Genomic DNA, 13,157 nt, shown 5'->3' on the forward strand with positions numbered 1-13,157 from the left:
TGTAGCGAAATTCCGAATGTGACTACCTTAACTAAAGTACTGCATTCCTGGACTGCATCGAAAACAAATCCACAAACCCCTGGACGAAAGCGAATCTAGTGGCAGAGGTTCCAATTTCAAAAGTCTTTTCTCCAGACCGGGGATAGGCCCTTAAAATTGGCCAACCATTGTGAACTGTTCCCCATCCCCCACATTCGTTACATTTATTTCGTAGAAAACCTATAAGTTTATAAATGTCACTTATCTCATTGCCACTCATCTCAGGCAAACTTTCTGTCATAATAAGAAAACATGGAACTCTTGGCCAAATCTATATAAGCATGGTCCCCGAGACCTGTACTGTATATTTGCTCAGACTGTTTAATTCACAAATAGTAATTAAAACATCTTCTTCTAAGTAAAACTAGTTATCAGAATCGAGGTAATTTGAACTTCAGCTTTGATTGAAACACATAATCACTTCCAAAAGCTGCTCTATAAAAGTATCAGAATTAAGACAAGCAATGTTCTCATGTCGGGCTTGGAGGACTTGTTGATGATGGAGGTCATCCCCAAGAAAACCTGTCATCTTATTACAAATAAAAGGTAGTTATAATTTTTGAAACAGGTTACTAAAGTTTGAGATAAGTTTCCAACAGACAGATAAAATACAAATACACTCCTGGAAATTGAAATAAGAACACCGTGAATTCATTGTCCCAGGAAGGGGAAACTTTATTGACACATTCCTGGGGTCAGATACATCACATGATCACACTGACAGAACCACAGGCACATAGACACGGGCAACACAGCATGCACAATGTCGGCACTAGTACAGTGTATATCCACGTTTCGCAGCAATGCAGGCTGCTATTCTCCATGGAGACGATCGTAGAGATGCTGGATGTAGTCCTGTGGAACGGCTTGCCATGCCATTTCCACCTGGCGCCTCAGTTGGACCAGCGTTCGTGCTGGACGTGCAGACCGCGTGAGACGACGCTTCATCCAGTCCCAAACATGCTCAATGGGGGACAAATCCGGAGATCTTGCTGGCCGGGGAAGTTGACTTACACCTTCTAGAGCACGTTGGGTGGCACCGGATACATGCGGACGTGCATTGTCCTGTTGGAACAGCAAGTTCCCTTGCCGGTCTAGGAATGGTAGAACGATGGGTTCGATGACGATTTGGATGTACCGTGCACTATTCAGTGTTCCCTCCACGATCACCAGAGGTGTACGGCCAGTGTAGGAGATCGCTCCCCACACCATGATGCCGGGTGTTGGCCCTGTTTGCCTTGGTCGTATGCAGTCCTGATTGTGGCGCTCACCTGCACGGCACCAAACACGCATACGACCATCATTGGCACCAAGGCAGAAGCGAATCTCATCGCCGAAGACGACACGTCTCCATTCGTCCCTCCATTCAAGCCTGTCGCGACACCACTGGAGGCGGGCTGCACGATGTTGGGGCGTGAGCGGAAGACGGCCTAACGGTGTGCGGGACCGTAGCCCAGCTTCATGGAGACGGTTGCGAATGGTCCTCGCCGATACCCCAGGAGAAACAGTGTCCCTAATTTGCTGGGAAGTGGCGGTGCGGTCCCCTACGGCACTGCGTAGGATCCTACGGTTTTGGCGTGCATCCGTGCGTCGCTGCGGTCCGGTCCCAGATCGACGGGCACGTGCACCTTCCGCCGACCACTGGCGACAACATCGATGTACTGTGGAGACCTCACGTTCCACGTGTTGAGCAATTCGGCGGTACGTCCACCCGGCCTCCCGCATGCCCACTACACGCCCTCGCTCAAAGTCCGTCAACTGCACATACGGTTCACGTCCACGCTGTCGCGGCATGCTACCAGTGTTAAAGACTTCGATGGAGCTCCGTAAGCCACGGCAAACTGGCTGACACTGACGGCGGCGGTGCACCAATGCTGCGCAGCTAGCGCTATTCGACGGCCAACACCGCGGTTACTGGTGTGTCCGCTGTGCCGTGCGTGGGATCATTGCTTGTACAGCCCTCTCGCAGTGTCCGGAGCAAGTATGGTGGGTCTGACAAACCGGTGTCAATGTGTTCATTTTTCCATTTCCAGGAGTGTACTTGAACTACTCAAAAGTAGCTGATAAAGAAAATAAAAGTAAAGAAGACTGAAGGTCGTCTGTTATACAAACCTTCTGTCAGAGAACATAGATGGGAATTCACCTGCCACTACCGATGGCAGTTATGCAGTCTGCAACATCTTTAAGTTTCAAACGCAAGATTTTCGTATTCTTTCGCTAGCTACACGCAAAGAATTAATCTTACAGATCATTCTCATGGAAATTAAAAGTATCTAAATTTTATTTTTTTATTCAAGAAAACGTACAAAAGTTATCTTCAAACGCGTATTCCTTGGACAAGTCGAAAACTGTCGCCTACAGCAAAACGTACCTTAGTGTAATATCTAAATACATCAGATTTCCTACAAAAAGGTCCTGTTCATTTTTTCTGTCGACCGATAGTTTGCGCATAGTGTCTGAGAGACTATGTTTGTTTCTTGAAGGGATTTCTCGTTACATAAAACCCGAAGGGGCAGCTGATTAATCCTGTGCATTCAGTCTTCTGCCTGCTCAAGCAGCTTCATTTTTGCCTGTGAGCCACAAAGACAAATCTTGACCACCTTGCATAAACTCTGAGACTAATCAGCCACTAGTATTGTTAGTCGCAGAGATTGGTTACTAAGGGCGCATTCTCCACTTTCGTGTTTGTTGGACGTGACGAACTACTATGTTAGAGACGCTATATTGCGGTACTGCACTGGGAAAAGCGAAGCGAAGCGATATTGTCCAACGTTTTGGTGAGATGGTTGCTTCCCTGCACAGCTTTTGCTTCGTTATACATTGCATGCTTTTTTACTTTTATTAACGCGAAATACTTTTGAACTGTATTTTCATTTCAGTAATGTTATGAGGGTCATTCAATAAGTAATGCCCCACATTATTTTAAAAAGCTATTAATATACATAGACAAATGTCCGTGTTGGTGCTTCACATTTGATGTTTTTTCTATGCACGGAGAAGTTTCTGGCAGACAGCAGAGCGGTACTACAGCGTCAAAATGGCGCCTACATGCGACTCACGTTACTGCTGTTATTGAATTCTTGTGTACAGTAAAACAAAACCGTGGTGAACATCCATAAACGTTTGTGTACAGTGTATGACGATGATGTCGTTGATAGGAGTACAGTTGGGCGGTGGGTAAAGAAAGTTACAGCTTCTGAAAATGCAGAAACAGAGCTCCATTATCAGCCACGCTCTGGACGTCCTGTCACAGCCACTGCTCCATACATGCTGAATCGTGCGGATGCCATTATTCGTGCCGACCGGCGCATCACCACTCGACAGTTGTCTCTACAGTTGTCGGTCGCCATAGGAAGTGCGTCTGCAATGATCGAGACTCTCGAATATTCAAAGAGGTGCTCACGATGGGGTCCACGAATACTCACAGCGGACCAGAAGATTCAAAGAAAGGCCTCTCCATTTCAATTGTTGGAGTGTTTTGAGAGCGACAGAGAGCTGTTTCTGTCACGGATCGTTACGGGGAACGAAAGCTCGCTGCACTACTTCGCGTCGGACACAAAAAGGCGGTCCATTGAATGGCATCACCTTCATTCACCACAAAAGAGGAAATTCAAGACAACCACCTCTTGAGGAAAAGTCATGATGACAGTTTTCTGGGATTGTGATGGCTTCTCGTGGATGTGATGCCAAGAGGCATAAGTGAAGACTCTGAATAAAAAAATGGTTCAAATTGCTCTGAGCACTATGGGACTTAACATCTATGGTCATCAGTCCCCTAGAACTTAGAACTACTTAAACCTCACTAACCTAAGGACATCACACAACACCCAGTCATCACGAGACAGAGAAAATCCCTGACCCCGCCGGGAATCGAACCCGGGAACTCGGGCGTGGGAAGCGAGAACGCTACCGCACGACCACGAGCCGCGGACAACTCTGAATAAACTCAAGAACCTTTTCCGACGTGTTCGATCGGACAAGAATCCACTACAAATCTTGCTCCAACACGATAATGCACTCCCACACACAAGTCTGAGAACCCGGGAACACATCGCCAAATTGGTTTAGACATCATTGCCGCATCCACCCTACAGTCCAGACCTGGCAGGCTTCCACCTCTTTGGGCCGCTTAAAGATTCTCTGCGGGGAACACACTTTGAAGATGACGAGAGTGTCAGTCATGCAGTGAGAACATGGCTTCGCCTACAGGACAAGAGCTTTTACATGCAGGGAATACTTGCACCTCCACAACGTTGGCGTACGGCCGTAGAACGTGATGAAGACTGCGTAGAAAAATAGGACACGGACGAGACACGTTGATGTATATTGTGAGCAAATTCTAAATCTTAACAATAAAATGTTCTGAGAAAAAAATGGGGCATTACTTATTGAACGACCCTTGTACTTTCTTTGTTCGGTTTCACAAATTCTTTGGAATACATGGGAATCAATATACACTTTCTATTAATTGATCAGAGTCTGGGAGTAGCTTACTCCACTGTTTTTCTATTCACTGATATGGACGTTACTATGAACAGACGTTTGTTTCTCTGGATTTTGTAAATGTGTTTTAATGTATAGTCTCGTGGCCCGTAGAAGGGTACTTATATGTAAGACCTGCCGCCTTGTATTCTTTCCCTGCTTAATAAAACTGTTATTAACTTTTCACATAATTTGAGACTCTTAAGAAGTAACTTTCCACTCCTTTAATATATTGCAGTCCTAACATGTGTTTCTTCAGCACGTCGTATCGAATTGCATTAAATTTCATTACATTTCACGGAGAAAGTGAGTAATATACCGTCAGCAGAGAGATTGTTTTATGTTCCAATGCAGTTTCCAACAAACAAGGTAAGTGTGTTTCGCACTGGAACTGCGAGGCACAAGTCTGCAGCGGCGATGACGTCAATGTGAAAGCTCATTTCAGTTTACTAGATGTCGTAGGGTACCATGTGCAACGCCATTTGCACAGCACGAGTTTCGTCTACAAGGAGGGAATCAACAACACAGATGGGGAGTTGCTAGATGAAATTTGCTGAAGAGGTTGTGGTGACAAGTTATGTTGATTTAGTTTGTCTTAAATCCCCCTTTCACTGTTCCTGCTCACTACAGCATATAAGATGAATGCAGTCAGATTGAGGTGTCGATCACTTATGCGTCAGATTTCATTTAAAAAGGGGCATATTTCAGAACATTAAAACTGGAGTCATAATGTCTTACGAACTCTCGCTTTAAAGTTTAAAACAGTGACCGGATTTTAAGGTTGATATGAATAACGACGAATAATTTCAAGCATTTTTATGTAGTGGCCGAAACTGTCTGTTATTTTACATCAGAAACAACTCCTAGTATTGAGTGAACACAAAGTCCATTACCCTTATGTATTACACTGATGTTGAAGAATTGTTGTTTTTTATTGTTACAGGTGCTAATATAAATCTAAATGACTGCTGACGAGACCACTTACATCGTGGAGGAAATGATCGTAATGAGCACTCTGGCTTACGAACGACCCCGTTCATGACAATCAGTGAGAGATATTCAGCATGATTTCACTTTAAGTTTTCAGAAACCTTCCCTACCAAAACCAACAATTGGGTGAATGCTCGGTATCTTTACAGCTTTTCCTACCAATGGGTAAGTATTTTTCTCGGGTGAATGTGCAGTAAATCACAGCGCAGCGCAAAAGAGAGAAAATTTATTTCTGGCGAAAAGAAATGCCACATGTTTATGAAGAAGTTGAACACAACTCACCACATGTCATGATCCTAGCTGCAATGTCTGCAGCCCACTTTGAAGATACATATTGCTTTGATGCTGCTGTGAAACAAATTACGTATCTCAGCATGTTAAGTGACTGTTTTTGTTCCATATTTGCAAGACTACGGGCTGTTCGATCGCATGATTCCAGCAGGATGGAGCATGAGCCAATTATGCTATTCCCGTTAGAAAATATCTCAGTAAGTTATTTCCTGATTTTAGGATTAGATGTGGTTCTGTTTATTTGGCTGTATTTTTGGAGTGGCCATCCCAAAGTCCTAACCTGTCATCTTGCGACAGAGTTTTATCGGGCTTCATGAAACAGAAGGTTGCTTCCACACGTTAGGAGACAGTTGACGAACTGTCTTGGTTTGACGTCATTATGCCAGAAATGTTGAAGAGAATTTCACATCGCACACGGAGGAGAGTAATACTCTGTCGTGATTACGATATTGTACACATAGACACTCAGGCATAAATAACAAGCGTAAGATGAGGTTCAACAGCCGTAAAGTATTTTGTAAGACCACCAGCTGTGTATTTGTCCCATTAGCCATGTGCCGGTTTCGATTATTAATCATCATCCAATATGTAGAGTACAACAGATTAGTTAAAAGCATCCCATATTCTTTTGAAGTTGAATAATATCGAAATTATCCAGCGAAACTGTACAAACACCTCACACAATTTGCCTTGGAATACTGACAGGCATATCTCATGTCAGACAGACATCAGAGGAAAAACAATGGTTAAAATTTTCAAATGTGTGTGAGTTCTTAAGGGACCAAACTGCATAGGTGATGCGTCCCTAGACTTACACACTACTTAAGCTGACTTAAACTAACCTATGCAAAGAACAACACACATACCCATTCCCGCGGGAGGACTCGAACCTCCGGCGGGAGGGACAGCGCAGTCAGTGACAAGGCGCCTCTAACCGTGCGGCCACTCCGCTCGGCAAACAATGATTAAAATGCATGTTGTAAAATACCTCGAATATGTCCTCTGCCATAGTCCCACAGTAACACAATGCGACCATCTATGAATTTGTGGACAGGCGATATGGGATAGTGGGAATTTGTGATTGCTTTGTACTTAGAATATAATGATATGGTTTGCAAAGCAGTTTTCATATTAACCAATAGATTTGGAACAGTCTAGTGGTCTCAATATAGCTCGGATTTGTGAAAGTAGTAGTGAATTCGATCTAGTTACATCACAATTGCTGCCTCGTTAAGTCCTGCCCACATTGTATTCTTAGTGCATAGTATGATGGCACTTCGTTATAGATGAACCTTCTCCCACGTGATCTAGTACAACCTTCTCAGACTGCAAGCCGTAACCTGTGACATCTGTGTAGTTTTCTCGTAGTTTCTATCAAAGGCGATATGTTTCATCTATTTAACATTACACTTATTGTGAAACAATTTACTGTATAGTAGTTTCACATTCGAGGAACTAAATATCGCAGCACCACACATTAAATGCCTGTGTGCCGGTTTCTGCGATGACTAACGATCCGGTATTGAACACTGGTTATCAGACACCGCTATTATTGTTATTCTGCTGCGTACTTTAGGTAGGGGAAGCCTTTAAAAATTTTAGTCTTTCTAATATTGCGGCAACTGAGGTGTATATTTTCCAGCTATTTCAAATTCAAGTCATACATTGGGTTGTCACGTACAATCTATCCAATTTTCTCTACTATTTGGTTATTAATTACTGATATATTTACGATTTAGCTAAAACAGGAATTCTGATGTCACCCCACTATATAGGGCAAAGCTCCACATTGCAAGCCTCTGCCTATTTGAGATAAATATGGATAAAAATTCGTCACTGCATAGTGAAAACGCTTGAAATAACTCTTTGTCACATTGTAAGAATGGAAAAGAAGATTGAGGATCAGTTAGACGACGACCAATTTTGTTTTAAGGAAAGTAAAGCTACTAGCGAGGCACTTCTGACTTCGCAGGTGATAATGGAAGCTAGACTCAAGAAAAATTAAGATACTTTCGTATGATTTATCACCTGGAAAAAAGTTCGATAATGTAAAGTAGTGCAAGATATTCGAAATCCTGAGAAGAACGGGCCTAAGGTACAGGAAAAGAAGTATTGTATACGCTATGTCACTATGTACAAGAACCAAGAGGGGAGTAATAACACTGGAAAACCGAGAACGAAGTGCTCGATTCAAAAAAGGGCATGAAACCGAGATGTTGTCTTTTGCGCTACTGTTCAATCTATACATCGAAGAAACAATGAAGGAAATAAAAGAAAGGTTCAAGAGTGCGGCTAGAACAGAGGATGAAAGGATATCAATGACGAGATTTGCTGATGACGTTGCTGTCCTCAGTGAAAATGGAGAAGAATTGCAGGAGTTATTGAATGGCATGAACGTCCTAATGAGTACAGATACGGATTGAGGGTAAATCAAAGAAAGGAAAAAGCAATTAGAAATAGCAGAAATGAGAACCGCGAGAAATTTAACGTCAGAATTGGATATCAAGGAGTAGCAAAACAACTATTGATGAACGGAGCAAGAAGGACATAAAAGCAGACCTTTTTTTATTGTATCATCAGTCTTCTCACTGATCTGATGTGGCCGGCACGAATTCCTCTCTTGTGCCAACCTCTTCATCCCACAATAGCGCTTACAACCTACGTTCTCAAGAAGCTGCTGGATGTATTTCGATCTCTGTCTGCCTCAGCAGTTTTTGCCCTCTATGGCTCCCTCTAGTAAGATTGCAGTCAGTCCCTGATGTCTTAACACATGTCCTATCTTCCTGTCTCCTCTCCTTGTCAGAGTTTTCCACATATTCCTTTCCTCTCCGATTCTGCGCAAAACCTCCTCATTCTTTACTTTATTAGTCTACTTCATTTTCAACATTCGTCTGTACCACCACGTTTCAATTGTTTCGATTCTCTTCTGTTCCGGTTTTCCCACAGTCCATGTTTCGCTACCGTACAATGCTGTGCTCCAGACGTACGTTGTCAGAAATTTCTTCCTGAAATTAAGGCCTGTGGTTGATACTAGTAGACTTCTCTTGGCCAGGAATGCCTTTTTGGTCAATGCTAATCCCCTTTTGATATACTCCTTGCTCCGTCCGTAACAAGTTATTTTGCTGCCTAGGTTGTAGAATTCCTTAACTTCATCTACTTTGTGACCATCAGTCCTGATCTTCAGTTTCTCGCTGTTCTCATTTCTGCTACCTCTCATTCCTTTCGTCTTTCTTCGAGTTACTCTTAGTATATATTCTGTATTCATCAGATGGTTCATTAGTCTCAGCAGATCATTTAATTCTTCTTCACTTCTACTCAGGATAGCACTGTCATCAGGGAATCGTGTCATTGACATCCTTTCACCTTGAATTTTAATTTCATTCCTGAATCTTGCTTTTATTTAAATTATTGATTCGTCATTTTCCAGATTGAACATTAGGGGCAAATGACCATTCTTGTCTTACACCTTTCTTAATCCGAGCACTTCGTTCTTGTTCGTCCACTCTTATTATGCCCTCTTGGCTCTCGTACATATTGTATATTTCCCGTCTCTCCCTAAAGCTTACCCCTACTTTTCTCAGCATTTCGAACATATTGCACCATTTTACATAGTTGAACGGTTTTTTCAGCTCGACAAATCCTATGAAAGTGTCTTTACTTTTCGTCAGTCATGTTTCCATTATCAAACGCAACGTCCTAATTGCGTCTGTGGTGCCTTTACCTTTCCTATAGCCAAACTGATCGTCATTTAACATATCCTAAGTTTTCTTTTCCATTCTTCTATACAAGGTGTTACAAAAAGGTACGGCCAAACTTTCAGGAAAGATTCCTCACACACAAATAAAGAAAAGATGTTATGTGGACATGTGTCCGGAAACGCCTAATTTCCATGTTAGAGCTCATTTTAGTTTCGTCAGTATGTACTGTACTTCCTCGATTCACCAACAGTTGGCCCAATTGAAGGAAGGTAATGTTGACTTCGGTGCTTGTGTTGACATGCGACTCATTGCTCTACATTACTAGTATCAAACACAACATTATGTAGCATCAACAGGTTAGTGTTCATCACGAACGTGGTTTTGCAGTCAGCTCAATGTTTACAAATGCGGAGTTGGCAGATGCCCATTTGATGTATGGATTAGCACGGGGCAATAGCCGTGGCGCGGTACCTTTGTATCCAGACACATTTTCAGAACGAAGGTGTCCCGACAGGAAGACGTTCTAAGCAATTGATCGGCGTCTTAGGGAGCACGGAACATTCCAGTCTATGACTAGCGACTGGGGAAGGCCTAGAACGACGAGGACACTTGCAATGGACGAGGCAATTCTTCGTGCAGTTGACGATAACACTAATGTCAGCGTCAGAGAAGTTGCTGCTGTACAAGATAACGTTGACCACGTCACTGTAGGAGAGTGCTACGGGTGAACCAGTTGTTTCCGTACCATGTACAGCGTGTGCAGGCACTATCAGCAGCTGATTGGCCTCCACGGGTACACTTCTGCGAATGGTTCATCCAACAATTTGTCAATCCCCATTTCATTGCAAATGTTCTCTTTACGGATGAGGCTTCATTCCAACGTGATCAAATTGTAAATTTTCACAGTCAACATGTGTGGGCTGACGAGAATCCGCACGCAATTGTGCAATCACGTCATCAACACAGATTTTCTGTGAACGTTTGGGCAGGCATTGTTGGTGATGTCTTGATTGGGCCCCATGTTCTTCCACCTACGCTCAATGGAGCATGTTATCATGATTTCATACGGGATACTCTACCTGTGCTGCTATAACATGTGCCTTTACAAGTACGACACAACATGTGGTTCATGCACGATGGAGCTCCTTCACATTTCAGTCGAAGTGTTCGTACGCTTCTCAACAACAGATTCGGTGACCGATGGATTGGTAGAGGCGAACCAATTCCATGGTCTCCACGCTCTCCTGACCACAACCCTCTTGACGTTCATTTATGGGGGCCTTTGAAAGCTCTTGTATATGCAACCCCGGTACCAAATGTAGAGACTCTTCGTGCTCGTATTGTGGACGGGTGTGATGCAATACGCCATTCTCCAGAGCTGCATCAGCGCATCAGGGATTCCATGCGACGGAGGGTGGATGCACGTATCCTCGCTAACGGAGGACGTTTTGAACATTTCCTGTAAGTGAAACTTCCTGGCAGATTAAAACTGTGTGCCCGACCGAGACTCGAACTCGGGACCTTTGCCTTTCGCGGGCAAGTGCTCTACCAACTGAGCTACCGAAGCACGACTCACGTCCGGTACTCACAGCTTTACTTCTGCCAGTATCCGTCTCCTACCTTCCAAACTTTACAGAAGCTCTTCTGCGAACCAAGTTGTGAGTACCGGACGTGAGTCGTGCTTCGGTAGCTCAGTTGGTAGAGCACTTGCCCGCGAAAGGCAAAGGTCCCGAGTTCGAGTCTCGGTCGGGCACACAGTTTTAATCTGCCAGGAAGTTTCATATCAGCGCACACTCCGCTGCAGAGTGAAAATCTCATTCTGGAAACATCCCCCAGGCTGTGGCTAAGCCATGTCTCCGCAATATCCTTTCTTTCAGGAGTGCTAGTTCTGCAAGGTTCGCAGAAGAGCTTCTGTAAAGTTTGGAAGGTAGGAGACGGATACTGACAGAAGTAAAGCTGTGAGTACCGGACGTGAGTCGTGCTTCGGTAGCTCAGTTGGTAGAGCACTTGCCCGCGAAAGGCAAAGGTCCCGAGTTCGAGTCTCGGTCGGGCACACAGTTTTAATCTGCCAGGAAGTTTCATATCAGCGCACACTCCGCTGCAGAGTGAAAATCTCATTCTGGATTTCCTGTAAGTGTTTGAAGTCACGCTGGTACGATATGTGTGTTTCCATTCCATGATTAATGTGATTTGAAGAGAAGTAATAAAATGAGCTCTAACATGTAAAGTAAGCGTTTCCGGACACATGTCCACATAACATATTTTCTTTCTTTGTGTGTGAGGAATGTTTCCTGAAAGTTTGGCCGTACCTTTTTGTAACACCCTATATATTATTCTCGTCAGCAGCTTTGATGCGTGGGTTGTTCAGCAAAGTGTGCAATAATTTTCGCACTTGCCACCTCTTGCAGTTTTCGGAATTGTATGGATGACATTTTCTCGAAAGTCAGATTGTATACCGCAAGACCCATACATTCTACTCACAAACGTGAATTATCGTTTTATTGTCACTTCCACCAATGATTTCAGAAATTGTTTCGGAATGTCATCAATCCTTTATGCTTTATTTGATCTAAAATCCTCCAAAGCTCTCTTAAACTCTAATACTGGATCCCCTATCTCTTCTAAATCGACTCCTGTTTCCTCTTCTGTCACATCAGACAAATCAACCCCATCATAGAAGACTTCAGTGTACTCTTTCTCCCTATTGCTTTCTCCTCTGCATTTAACAGTGGAATTCAGTTTTTCATTCTTAATGTTACCAACCTTGCTTGTAATTTCACCGAAGATTATTTTCACCTACCTATATGCTGAGTCAGTCCTTCTGACAATCATTTCTTTTTCGATATCTTCACATTTTTCTTGCAGCCATTTCTTCAGTTTCCCTGCACTTTGTGTTTATTTCATTCCTCAGCGACTTGAATTCCTGTATTCCTGAATTTCCCTTAACATTTTTGCAATTATTTCTTTCACCGATCAACTGAATTATTTCTTCTGTTACCCATGGTTTCTTCGCAGTTACCTTCTTCCAACCCACGTTTTTCTTTCCTACTTCTGTGATTGTCCTTTGAAGAGATGTCCATTCCTCTTCAACTGTACTGCCTACTGTGCTATTCCTTATTGCTGTATCCATAGCCTTAGAGAACTCAAGCGTATCTCGTCATTCATTGGTACTTCCGTATCCCACTTAATCTCTTAATCTTCAGCCTCTTCTTCATCACTGCTTTCTTGTGGTGTGATTCTACATCTGTTCCTGGGTACGCCTTGAAGTCCAGTACGTGATTTCGGAATCTCTGTCTGAGCATGACGTAATCCAACTGAAATCTTGCCTTATCATCCGGCCTTTTCCAAGTATACCTCCTTGTATTGTGATTCTGGAACAGAGTAATTGCTATTATTACCTGAAACTTATTACAGAACTCGATTAGTCTTTCTCCTCTCTCATTCTTTGCCTCAAGTCCATATTCTCCTGTAACCTTTACCTCTGCTCCTTCACCTACAACTGTATCTAGATCGAGCCTTTGCATTTACTTTTCAGATTTTCTACCTTCCCTTTCAGGTTCAACATCTGTCATTCGACTCCCCGACTCGTAGAACTTTCTTCTTTCATTGGTTATTCAACATCTTTCACATGGTCATCTCCCCTTTGGCAGTCCTCTC

General features: G+C 43.3%; 3 non-coding genes across 3 annotated transcripts; 2 read left to right on the forward strand and 1 right to left on the reverse strand.

The window, feature by feature from the left end:
* Positions 1–10,993: 10,993 nt before the first annotated feature.
* On the reverse strand, positions 10,994–11,068 carry Trnas-cga (transfer RNA serine (anticodon CGA)). Its single transcript has one exon. It is a non-coding gene; the product is annotated as a tRNA-Ser (tRNA).
* A 111-nt stretch (positions 11,069–11,179) lies between these two features.
* On the forward strand, positions 11,180–11,254 carry Trnas-cga (transfer RNA serine (anticodon CGA)). The gene has a single exon. It is a non-coding gene; the product is annotated as a tRNA-Ser (tRNA).
* Positions 11,255–11,479: 225 nt separating this feature from the next.
* On the forward strand, positions 11,480–11,554 carry Trnas-cga (transfer RNA serine (anticodon CGA)). The gene has a single exon. It is a non-coding gene; the product is annotated as a tRNA-Ser (tRNA).
* Positions 11,555–13,157: the final 1,603 nt, after the last annotated feature.

The sequence above is a fragment of the Schistocerca gregaria genome, chromosome 4, assembly GCF_023897955.1.
Source record: "Schistocerca gregaria isolate iqSchGreg1 chromosome 4, iqSchGreg1.2, whole genome shotgun sequence".
Classification (NCBI taxonomy): Eukaryota; Metazoa; Arthropoda; class Insecta; order Orthoptera; family Acrididae; genus Schistocerca; species Schistocerca gregaria.